The sequence below is a fragment of the Thermobia domestica genome, chromosome 5, assembly GCF_964235325.1.
Source record: "Thermobia domestica chromosome 5, izTheDome1.hap1.1, whole genome shotgun sequence".
Taxonomy (NCBI): domain Eukaryota; kingdom Metazoa; phylum Arthropoda; class Insecta; order Zygentoma; family Lepismatidae; genus Thermobia; species Thermobia domestica.
Genome location: NC_137458.1, coordinates 83,821,512 through 83,835,126, shown reverse-complemented (window position 1 = coordinate 83,835,126; position 13,615 = coordinate 83,821,512).

Below are 13,615 nucleotides of genomic sequence, written 5' to 3'. Positions count from 1 at the left end.
CGGAACGAAAACATGCCTAACCAGCGAATGTCGACTATACTCATTTTTCTTTAAAAAAAAACGTATGTTGGGTTTGTCGAGAGTGGTCGCCCAAAGATTACCAGAAATACTATGACTAAGATCAGAGGCACTATTCAGTTACTCCACCCAGTGGGTGGGTTCTAGAACGCCACTTTCTTGCACAGTATGAGAACAAAAAGTACAAACCATACTACGAAGTATGTAGTATCAGAAAAGCCAAATGTAAATTGTTAGAGAAGGTGTCAATCAAGAGGAAGTAGACATCATACTACTGTCCGGATTGTCCCCAGAATCCAGTTCATTTTGGTGTTCCCTGTTTCGGAGCATTACACACCAACGCAAGATTCCGCAAGAAATTCGTATGTTAAACTGTAGGACATTGTGAAGCGTAAAATTTCATAACTGTCTCTTTTAGATTTTTTAGTTTTGTCGAGTTCCTTGAGATTGTATTGAGTTCTTTGTTTTACGGCAAGTCACGTGACATAATTGAAAAAGGATATACGAATTCTAATTTTTGCTAGTTTGAGTGTTCTTAGATTAAGAATGTAACATTAATATTTCACAGTACTTAGTCGGCTCCAGTCGACTTAAGCAAGAAAAGGTGTAATAATTTCCTATTTACCTTCCACTGAGGTCACAATATATGAATTCAAAATAAGTGCGAAAACTATGTGTGAGTTAGGTTTGGTACAAAATAATCAAAAGTTAAACTAAATTAGCATTTTAGTTTTTGGTGGAATTTGGCAATTTATACGCTAATTTGTGTCACATCAATTCCACAGTGAAGGGGTTAATGTTATCTTCTACATTTAATGTTGATAATGTTATGGAGGTTAAATTCGAATTTTTGATTCTTTCTTGCACTCTAAATTCTTGATCATGGTTTTTAAAACAATAAGTGATTGTCCTTGTGCCAAGTGATACAATTTCACATATAAGTTACATTTAAGCGTGCTTAGCCAGAGATATATTTGCGTAGCATTCCGTGTACATAGCGCGTACTACGTAACTATGAGGCTGTTAAAGAAATATTGTCTTTACTATGTATCATCTACACTCTTCATATCTGTTTTTCAACATTTCACTTAATGATAATATCCAGTGTCTTAACCATTATTATTTCAGGACTAGCTAAGAATTTATTCGATCTCCTCGATCTTAAAGTTTTAAATAGTCTGTTCTTCGATTTCTTCGCGTAAATTTTTCCACAACTATAACGTCCAGGTTTTTAGTAATTCCCTTAATAACTTTATCTAAATTTTCCTTTAAATTGTATAACTTTATAGACTAAGGTGTACATTGTATTAAAAAGAAATTCGTGCAATATTAGATTTTAAGTGCAATATTAGATTTCCTTCTGCTTGTAAGCTCTAGAATATCCTTTGATGGTCCAAATTTCCTAATATTTAGATGGTAATACGTTATACTTTTGAAATATGCATTGGCACTTACTGTAAAAGCATTGATTTCTAAGTAATAGTGTTTGAATATCTCAATGTGTGTTTCTATAATTGGAACAACGATCATGGCGTATGGTGAATGAAATAGCTACTGTTCAAAAACTTGCTTCTTCTCTCTTCAAAGGTAAATGCTGTTTAGGACATGGTAGAAGGTAATTTAAGTTGTTGCAGTGAAGATAAATATTGGCAGTGTCTTGGGAAAAGCACGACGACATATTAAATATGACAAAAAATACTTAAATAGTTGTTAGTGCACGACATAATTTTCCGTACAGCATATGACATAAGATACAATTGGAATATGCTCATTGTAAGGATCATTTAAAAGCTACTAGTAAAGTGATTGTACACACCTGTTTACCACTGTTGTTCCAAAATATAAATGTATTTCCTTAAAAAATGGAAAAATTAACCCTAGAATACAATCAGTTAAAATATAAAGAAAGTAATTATATAGTTCAGCATTTTTAGTATCTTTGCAACGTGTACTATGATTTATGCATAATAGTATGTAACAATCCTCCAGAATATCAAAGAATGGAAATGAGGATTGATTCCAGTACTTTTAGCCTTGACCGATACTTCAAATTTATTACTGAAGAAGTATACAGTAGAACATTTTGTATACATTACGATTAACTAACTGAAACAAAGAATATACATATAAACTTACTCTTTTGGTGTTCACTAATGCACACAAGGCCTTGTAAATCACATTCTTGGTATTTGCCTGCAAAATCAAAGTGAATTCTTATCAGACTTTACACTTTCTCTTATGACTCACACTGGATATTGTCACGAAATTCACTTACTACCACAATCAGTTTGAAACTGTGAAATAAATAGCACAGAGAATCGTTATCCCTCGAAAATATATTATATCTCAACTACGTTTGTTAGTACGTCATTTATGCCCTGTTTATTTCTTGATTAACACCACATTAAAACTCATTGTATACTTTCGTATGCCTCTACAAAATTGGACAATCATGTTGAATGGAACCGTATGGAATTTACTGTCCTTCACGCGCTATAGATTTTGACGCAGTTGAAAACCTTAGAACAATAAGTTGTGTGAGTGACCTGGTACTTTAGTGGATGACTTTATTTTTCAAAACACAATTATACCAAATTAAACTATTAGTAACAAGATTTCATTGGTCAGGCAAAGAAAGGTACGTTTTCATGCTTATGCAAAACAATTAGTTGGATGGTCTGTTTGTTCTTCCTGTTTTGTTTTGCTTGTTCCATTTGTGATCATCTAGCTTCGCCATAGCGAATCCAAAGCCCATGTGAGAAAGGGAGAAGGACCCACACTTACCCGTGACTTCCGCCATCATGGTCGAAATATCTTTTCTTGGTAATGATATAACGCTTTATTGCCAAAATTCGTTTCACTTCTTTAAGGGGTAACATGTAAAAAGAACTTCAAATCTTGGGGGTCAAAGATAGATTTGTATCATCTTCCAAACAAGGGGCAAGCAATTGTTGAGTTGAGTTGATTTTAGTTTAGCGTCCCTTTCAGCAGCGAGGCTATATGAGACGTGGGCCTACTGATTAACGTGGAATCCGAACCACATGAGCTCCCGCCGGGAATCGAACCCGGGTCTCCCACGGCAAAGGCGCGAAAGCTAACCGCTTAACCACGGAGGAACTCAAGCGGCAAGCAAGTGGCATTAGACTCGGTAGTGTACATGGTATCTTAACACGTAAAATTGAAGTAGAGGTTCCACAGCATTGAAGAATATCCCTAATCTATGTTTGGGTGAATAATCTGATCTCACCTCCCGAATGGGGAACTAGTAGGTGCTTTTGGTTCATGTAATATTCCTAACAGGGTCTGTCGTATATAGCATAGAATTAGAAAATGTTTTCATCTCTCAAATGGACAAGTAGTATGTTCTAATGACTGTGATAGTGTAGGTGGTACTTCAGCACGTAAATTGAGATACGCAGGATACTACCGACCGTACCAAGGAGGAAGGCTTGTCCAATGTTTCAAATGAGCGGCTAACACGTGTCATTGGATTTCGTAGTGTAGTGTTAATTCAGTTCACAATTGTAAACATATGTTGAAGAGGTACGACTGTAATTAGCAGGCCCTCTCTGGAAATTTAGAGAATCCCAGAAGTGGTTTGTCTCTATATGGATTGTGGTCACACCGTGGGGTTTAGTGCTCGAGGTGTTTCAGCACCAAAACAGGCATCTGAGTCAGCCTTAACTCTGCAGCACTGATAATGTACAACGTTGTAGATGCCGATAGTCTCTTATACGCTAGGGAAAATTTATCCATCTGTAGGTATAACTATCAGCATCTACAGCACAGGATGAATGAAAAATAACTTGCTATAAAAATTCTTTCTATCTTCCTAATACTTAACCAATTTTCATGAAGCAAAAAGCATACTGTTCCTTACCATAGTCGAATTTCTAAAATTTCACTTAAGTATCATCAGTACTCACAAGAACTCATAAACGGTTAAGAATATTTGTTATAGAATTTCGCAGATACTCCAGCGGTAAGGTTGCAAGAACTTGGCGATTTCGTTATTCCAATTTACAAAGAATTTTTGGTTTGTGTCGTAACTTCTTCTTTCTTCCACCCTCAGAGAAAGTAATCGCAGGGCGTTAGGTCAAGACCTCTTGCTGGCCATTCAAGGGAGAAACGACATACCAAATAGCATCCTAGAAAATTGATGTCAAGCCACGGACGGTCAGGATGTGCGAATATGACTTGGTCCCATATTGCATGAAGATTAGGTCGCTGTAATTCTCTCACATGGAAACAATACTGTCAACGTGATCTTCAAGCACATCAAGATATCGTTCTGCGTTTAATGTCTTTCAAATGACGTATAGACTCACAAATTTCGTGAATGTCATTTCACACTGCACTGTGACCTTGGGTGATGTTGGCTTTCTTCAGGAACCACCTTCGGATCCTCTCCTGTTCAATAATAAACACACAAACTCCCAATATAATGTACGGTTTCATCTGAACATAGGATATACGAAACAGATTGGATCAATCTTCATAATAAGCAAGCACCATCTCTCCATACGACAACCGATAATCACAGCGTTCGGGGAAAAAATCCTGGCAATAATGTGCTTCCCATTGACGAACTCTTCTCCCAGAACATTTTGAATTGTTTGCCGTGTTAAACTACTTCGCGAGAGGTTGGCTTAGTGATTTTGAGGACTTCGAGTCAACATTTTCTGAACCACTTGAACACTTTCCTCCATCCTGGATGTTGAAGGACGGCCACTACTCTTAATATCTGGTATAGAACCTATGCCCATTAGCATCGAGTGGCAACCCCTTATGGTCTTTGCATCTACCGAAGCACAAGGTCCTTTCACACTTCGCCACTATCTCTGTATTTATAACACGTGCTGCTATACTTCGTACCGGATACCAGCTGAGCCCGCTCACGCGATGTTAGATATTGCGCATGGTTCGTCACTGACAATTGCAATGACATAAATGAGATTTTGAGTAATAAATGCTATTATCGCAATAAAGAAAACGCTTTTTGTTTCATGAAAATTAGTTAAGTATTAGAAATGTTATTAATAATTTTCAACAGGGAGTTAATTCCCGCCCATGTGGGGGTACTCGGTCGAAAAAGTGTAAAACGCTTTTTCAATCCAGCCACCCTGAAAGAGGTTTTCCTCATTCAGACCAGGCAAATGCCGGGGTGGTACCTAATTTATAGGTCCCAGGCCGCTTCCTTCCCTCCCTAATCCTTTCTCCCTTCTCTTTCCCCGGATTGTGTGCTCGCCGAGGGACGTCATCCCACAAAAACGTGAAGAGCTAAATGACCTTAGATGCCGAAAGCCCAGAAATCTAAATCCTAAATCCCTTAATTGCCGCCCACGCTGTTGTAAAGTTTATTGTGGTGAAATGATTTCAGTTAAAGTACACGTATTCATGGGATTTAAGAACAGAATTTGCATCCGAGTATTATGTGAGTGACATCACAAATAATTGAATATTCGCCGCGAAAAAATTAAAAAAGTTTTATCTTTCAGTTTTATCTTTATCACACTCTTCGCAATTCTCTTTGTGCATTTATTGATTAATAGGTAAGGTTGGATAAATGTTGGAAAGTAAGTTGGTAGTGAACATAAAGTAACTAGAAAGGGAACTTGGTAGTAACTTCAACGTGAACGTTGTAGTGAAATCCTAAATTCTGGGTTTGAACTAAAAGATAGGTAAGTTAACATAGTTCCTAGTGGAAGTTAAATGTATAGGTATGTTTGTAAATAATTCAAAGTGGTGAATCCTACTAAGCTGCATTCATCCTGCAATAAAGATAAAATGTTTAAAGTTTATTATAATTTAAAGATATGTTTTAAACAATTTTGTGTTTAATATTTGTAATATTATGTATTTTGTACTTTCCGGTGAATGTAAAAGTACTAATACTTAGGAAAGTTGTAGGTATTGTGATATTAGATTTCACGTATTACTATGCTTTCAATTATTTATATTTCTGTTTCTCTTAATTTTTGAATTTTTTTGTTGTTCAGTCATGTATATTATAGTATTTTCTTTCATAGGTAGAACTTCAAATGTCAACTTTTAAGACAACAGAATATCCGCCCATTTGTCTAACGATGTTTGAAATGTATTTTAAAGATATATTATGCGCTATATACGGATAAATAATAACGGATAAATCTCGTGAACCTACGGATCTGCTATTATCACAAAATTGAGTTATTTTTCTTTCAGAGTATATCACGGACTACATGTTAATTCCGTTTCTAGATTAAAAAAATATTAATTGACAATGTAAACGCTGTTGGCATTGAAGTGTTGCAGTAAGTATAGGTATAGTTGAAATGTTGTTCTGACACTTTGCGGCTAACTAAAGGGCACAAGTTGATTCACTATTGAAAAACCAATCTTGGTTAATTGCGACATATTTTACAAGAGAGAACGACGTATTAAATAAATAGACTTGGAAGATGTGGCTCATTACAATAGTCACATGCTAAAAAAGGATCGTTCGACTTTTGGAAGAAAGCAAATGGAAGGATAAAAATTTAATTATTTATTACATGCTTTGATTATATTTCTTCTGAGTCATTTTAAAGCTCGAAGCATTGTTGATAAAGGTGCACATGCTTTCATAGATACTATGTGTAGAAATCTGCATCGTGAGACTGCTGCCAGTTAGAAACTGAGTTTTTGGAAAACTTTACTGTCATTGAAACGATGCAAAATCAGCCAGTTTTCTAGGAGAAGCAAGAAAACAAACAAATAACTGATCATTAGGGGAAATTCCGGTACGTATGACTGGTAATTAAAAAGTTCCTACCAAAAAATTTGAGTTACCTCAACAGGACGGACGAAATAAGGTTTGTGGTCCGACTTCTTAACGTAAGAGGACAGAATCCAGCAACACGTGTATTGACACGCACTGTATACTCTGCAACTTGACATTCTGAGCAAGTGAATAGGAATGTTACTTTATGTTATTCTTTTGATTCATGGGAACCATTTCTCATGTTCTTGCGGCAATTCAAAAATTCAATGAGAAGTTTTCAATCACGTCTCAGATAGTCTAGCATTGCTCCTAGTGATTGTTTTTATTTGTTTGTTTTGTTCCTGTACTTTAAAACGTGCCTGGCTTTGCATCGTTTTAATGACAGTTTTGTTCTCAAGAAATCAAGTTTCAACTGGATGCGGTCACCGGCGGAATATTTCTACACAGAATGTCTACAAAAGTTTGTCACTTTACCGAGAATACTTGGAGCTTGAAGATGAGTATGAAAATCTATAGTCAAATTGTCTATATGTATAGAATCAAGTATTAAATCCTTCTCTTTTTATTCCCATTTTACAATAGGCGAATTGTCTTTTTATGACATGCACTGAATACAACAGAACTTCGGAGACAACTTTATTAACAAGAAAAAATAAAGTTAAAAGAGAATAAGTATTTATTAATCCTGTCTACAATAATCTATAAACTTTTAAAAAAATACCTTACTTGATGTACTACTAGCTAATATTACAAATACCTTGTAGTTTATAGAAGTTGCAGAAAACTATCATAATAGTTCTGGAAGTTTTTTCTTAAATTGTGAAACAAGCTTATGCATCACCTTAACACTACTTTTGTGGACGTTGAATACAGAAGCTACTCCGTGCATGTGTGACTAAATTGTAGTTATTAAATAGTTACTAAAATCCATGCCACTGTAACGCTTGATGTGTTTCTCTGGTGCCGAACGATGTCCTGATAACGTAGTTTCTACTGCTGAAGATTCCGTTGGAGGAATACGGGGGAACCTTATTCCATTCATCTTTCACATATTTCCTGAGTCCAATAGCAGATATCGCATTACTCTTTCCAGAAGTTCTTCTGAACAATTGAAATCCAAGAAAGTTAATCGGACTTGCATCTGGAAACTTTACATGTATCTTGTTGTTAGATATCATATTCTTCCAGCCTTCATCCACTGACTATATGCGATAGACGATATTTACGTGTATGATGGAGCTTTGTCTTGATGGCGGCGGGTCATGTTGGTCTCGTGTTCCAGATCGGCCTCATTATCTATCGGCCTCCTGGTGATAATTTGAGTTGAATTTGAAGTTATTTTTCACTCTGCGTATCTCCAGTTTGTTTCAGTGACAATAGCCAACAACCACCATGAATCCTTTCAAAATCTTGTCTTTGCAGGATCGAATTCACTTTGTGAAGTGTTTTGCACCCTTGTCTCCGTATATGGCGGATTTTGGTTTATCATAGTCTTAAAGGTATGCACCGCATCTTTGTTTGCCCGGTGACGGCTACAGTTTCTGAGTGTTACACTTGCATTCCAGACTGAGGGTGTTAGTAAGGTGATTACTGCTAGTCTTGAACACTTTCACTCGGCGCAAGGTTCAACTAAAGCTACATTTTGACAATTCGTCATCTGTCTTTGTGAGGGAGTTTGCATAGGCATTAACAAATTATTATTGACATGCTGGTGGTGACTTGTATGCACGGCAATGTTCTCTTTCCCTTTGTTTAAGAACCGTACCCTGGGATTATATTTGCCTATCGTATTCTTGATTAATGTCAAGCTAATGTCACAACTGCTGATCTTACACTGGTTCATGATCATTGAAATTACACTTTTCATCGTAAACTGCTACAACATAGCTTTTCTAAAAACAGAACTGTATTGCCGATATTTTTGGACCAGTGAAGATGAGCAGACACTTAGACAATTATACAACGTGCTTCCCCCGAAATCGGACCAGCTTGTGCGTGATTAACGTCCCAGTGGGAAAGCAAAGACAATCTCTGAAGGCTCACACATTACACCAAAGGATATCACTGAGCAAGATTAGTCACGTTAATGCAACGTGGAAGAAAGAAATCGTATTTGGTAAAATATTCATGGAAGAGCCTTCTGCATATTTCAAACATATTCAGGTAACTCGGATGATTTGCTCCGAGTTTTGAAAATAATTCATCCGAGCGAGGATTTCAAAATTTATAAAATAATTACGGCTACTGTAAAATACCTCTATTAAGTAAGATTCTCATACTTCTGTATTTCGAAGTTTTAGCATATTTTCCACCCCTTTATGATATTTACATTTATGTAGTCATTTGTGGAAGATTCCTGTATTTCTCTTTTGTATTAAGTGAAATATATTATTAAGATTTTTAAAATCAAACATGAAAGATGTTCATAAGACGAAGGCGCACTCTTCAAATTATACATTGTTTCCTGTAAATTTTGTCGTTGTGCTTAATAACAGTTGACACCATGTATAAAACAATTTCATGCTGAATTACTTATGAATTCGAATCAATATTGGACAAAAATTCAGAAGATACCTGGACTTTGGACTTAAAGCCAATAAAAGCGACTTCGTAAAGTTAAATAAAATTAATTTGAATGCAATATACTAAACTCAAATTTACCGTTGTTGTAAAACAGATGAGGTACACACTTGCAGTACTCGATAGAACTCTTGAACTTGCACTGTAATCTGCAAGCAACTGGCGTGTACAGGTTGCTTATTTCCAGCTTGTATTCGCCTTCAAATAAACATTTCCTTTGTACGATTGAAAGCTCCCTGACTTCTGGAGTACTTCTTATAGCAAACAAATTTAAAATTTCAGCATCTATCACTTCTTTCCCATCATGCAGAAAATAATTTATTGAAGTTTGAGGATATTCAGTTGGAGAGTTTAGAAAAATCTATAAACGAAACAAAATAAGTAAATTATACTAACAGTAAGTTGATTGATAATATTGTTGTAAAAAGCATAATGTATTATTTAGAATGTTTGAATTTGATCTTCAATAATTATGACTAATTATGAAGTGGTTAGTAACTAGTTGTTAAATCGGTATAGTATTCTTTAAGTTCAATGAATTGACACATACACACATCAAAATGTTTTGTCACTCCTCTAATACTGCTGGAAACTTATGTTAATAATTTGTTATCCTGTACATTTAGAACAGGCGATAATTTTACAAAAAATATCATCTTTCAATTAGGTTGGTGAAAATGAAATATACATTTTGACGTCTGGTTGATAACTGATCTCAGTAACGTATTATATTGATGGAGTAAGTTCACACGTCTAACGTCTCAAACTTTGTACATGTATAATAAAAGGCTGAGAGGTCGATATACCTTGAAGAGATTGCATTGTGTAAAAGGGTAATATGAAAGTGCATTATGTAAAACACACCAGTACTGGTAATTTTTCTTTACGAATTTAAACCGGGACCTTCTGCACAGCAAGCTGCAAAACACACTAACGGTAGATTTGAGGCACGAACGACCAATAAATTTTCTATTCGCCATTCGTCTCTCAGATTATGTTACGGCCACACACCATTAAAAATGTGCCTCGCAAATACTGACAAATACCATGTTCGGATAATTTCGTGAGGAATGCCGTAGAAGCGAACCCTCAGAAAAGTTATCGTGCCTTCGTAAATGAATTAAGCATACACCATACTACTTTCGATCGGGGTCTCCGTGCAATCAGTAAGTTAAATTTTTGGATTCATTGCCACATGAGTTGACATCAGCTAACTAGTATCGGCATTTGGCTGTGTGCAGTGATCTAAGTGTAAGGGGTTAGCGGAAAAATATTTCTTATTTTGAATTGTCACTTCTGATTAAAATAGACCTGCTATAGTAATCTTAAGAGTCCAGAGCAATGGTTGGATCGTTGAAAAGCCTAAGACTCTTCGAAACTCTAAGAAGGTGCCGTTGTTGGTACGGTGATGTATAGTGTGGTGATCCATCATCTCTTTTCCAGGTGAGATTAAATCATCAATTAAGATCGCTATAATACTATTACTCTAAGAGATGCATTGCAAACTTGTCAGCCAGCATTCAGCAGTAGTCAATGAAAATGATGTTCTCATGTTGCAGTACAAAGTTTGCCTATAGGTCGCATAAAGAACGGTGCAGGTTTTTCATAAGGGTCTTCCTCACGCAATATTTCTCCCCAATGCCTTAACCACAGACTACCATCTTTACCTGTATAACGATCACATCTTGGAAAGAAGACCTTCCATAATGATCAAGCGAAATAACATGTGGTTGAGGATTTTTTCATCGAAAACTCGAAATTTATTTTCCACATAATCTAATCGTTGGCTGAACTGTGACGGAATTGTGTGGTTGTAGAAAATGATTATTGTGACTAACCAGGTATTATATATAGTTCTATTTTTCTCTTTTTGAAATGGTGCACCTGGAGCGGATATTCATTAACACTAAACTATTTTCCTAGTGGCTGACATGAGATCATACTGTTTGGAAGAGCCTCATTAGAAATCTATAGACACTTTGCAACGAGATTTTACTGCACCATTCGGCACATCAGCACATCGGAAGAAGATAATACTGGATTGGAAATATAAGCTCCTTCTGATAGGATCACTGGAGGACAAACTGAGAACAGGACATGTTTCGATATCAACGGACACACGGCAGCGCAGAGATAGTGCCACTTGTGCTACGATCATCCAAGAACTCATTTCATAACCGGACTTCCAGGTTAGGAAGTTCAGAACCTACAATGTGTGGCACTTGAGTTTGGTGGCCACAATGATTTTTAAATGATTTAAATCAGATTTCATAGGATGTGATGGATTATGGACATTTGAAGGAAAAAGCCCTCGATGATCATGTTTCGGAGTGAAAGAGAGACAAGATATAAAAGAAGGAAAAAAATAGTACCTGAGTTGTAACGCGAAAGTTTCAATAACCTATAGAAAATAATAATCAATAAATGGAATTGCTTTTTAATTTTAAACAATCAAAGAAAGAAGAAAGACTGTTATAGTATATAATCTACTATGCATTAAAAGTATTAGTTAAAGTATGATTGAAGGTGAAAACATAAAGGGAATTGTAAATTACATAAGTACTCAATTGAGTGTTAATGCGCGAAAGCTTGCTGCTGCTGGTGATCTTTCGTCTCGGCTGTTGCAAGCAAGGTTTGAACACAGAAATAGCGCCTATGAAGAACGCATGGTTCAACTTGTAACGTGTTTGAAATTGAGTACGATTCCGAAGACGATAACTCATTCTTCGTACGGAGAATACATTCCTTAAACTTTGTTACCATTGCTGTGGTTGCAGATTGTTTTGAAGATTCTTGTTGAAGTAGATCTACTAAACATAGAAAATATTGCCTTTGCGTACCTCAACAAAAAATTCTGAAATTGAAATGTGACAAAATTAAAGAATTAGTATTTGTTAATACTCAGATAGAAGAAGTCATGCAGAGTCCTCGAAACAAACCTCGCCGAATTTGAGAAATAAACTTGACTATCGTTTAAATCAGTACATTATGAATTTCGTGGATGTGTAAACATTAAGAATCTTGTAGACATTGTTAGTGACATGAGACAAACTCTGGGATGTAATTTGTCTCTAAAATTACATTTTTCGCTCTCACATATGGAATTACTTCCTCAAAATCTAGCTACATGCGTGACTAACATAGAGAATTGTATCGTCAAGACATTGGCAGGTTTGAGAAGTGCTACATTAAACAATACGAAAAATATTCTTAATTGATATTGCTAATTTAACATTACAGAGACTCCAGATGATGTCTACAAGCTTGAAACATCAAAGTATTTTACAGTGTACCGTATTTCTACAAAACTAAATAGTATAATATGCATTACTAGCACAAATTAAATAGAAAATATATGTTAACCCTTAATTAGTGACACGAGGTCCCACGGACACCGAACACCTTTTTTACTTCTCCCTCTAGCGGATGATTGATTTTGAATACTTACCACTCCTAGTACATTTCTCACTCTCAATTGGCTACAAATAGCTGTGGGAGTTCGGAGGCCTTATTCAGAGTCGTTGTGAGGCATACTAAAGAGTTCGACTAACATGTTTCCTGCAGTATTTGGGCTTTTAGTATGTTGCTAATCATACGTCAAAACGACTCTGTATAAGGCCCAGGATGTCTAAGCGTCATTGTTACGTTTCCTTGCAGTTAGTGGAGTCCGAGGGACCACACGTCATTAATTGTGTTACTATTTTGTTCAAGGGCAGTGTTCATAGGTTGAGTTCATTTTGAGTTTTAACATCTTTTTCAGCAGCAAGGTTATATGAGATGGGACCTACTGATCAACGTGGAATCGGAGCCATGTGAGCTCCCGCTGGGAAACGAACCCGTATCTAGCATACCAAAGGCGCTTACGCTAACCGCTTAGTCACGCATTAGCTCGGCAGTGTTAATATTTTATACATTTTGAGAACTTTTTATTCATTTTTTCTCCTACAATATGGTTGGCAAACCTGGCCCATCTACTGTGAATGTGTATGACTCTGAATTTACAGAAAAAAAGTTAATTACACGTTAGATAATGTTTCAGAAAGTGAAAGTGATGCAGTGAGAAGTAAGGTAGAAAAGACCTTTGCAAATTTGGAGAAACTAATATATACTTAAAAAATTTCACAAATCTGTAAATGTCTTGCCTTCCATTGACAATAATTTTGAGGAGTTCGTTTACTATAATTTGCATATCAGTGTCAGTGTAGCCATATATAAAACTATCTTTATTTACATTAGAAAACTTGAACCAGACTGGTTTGAACAGGTTATATGCAT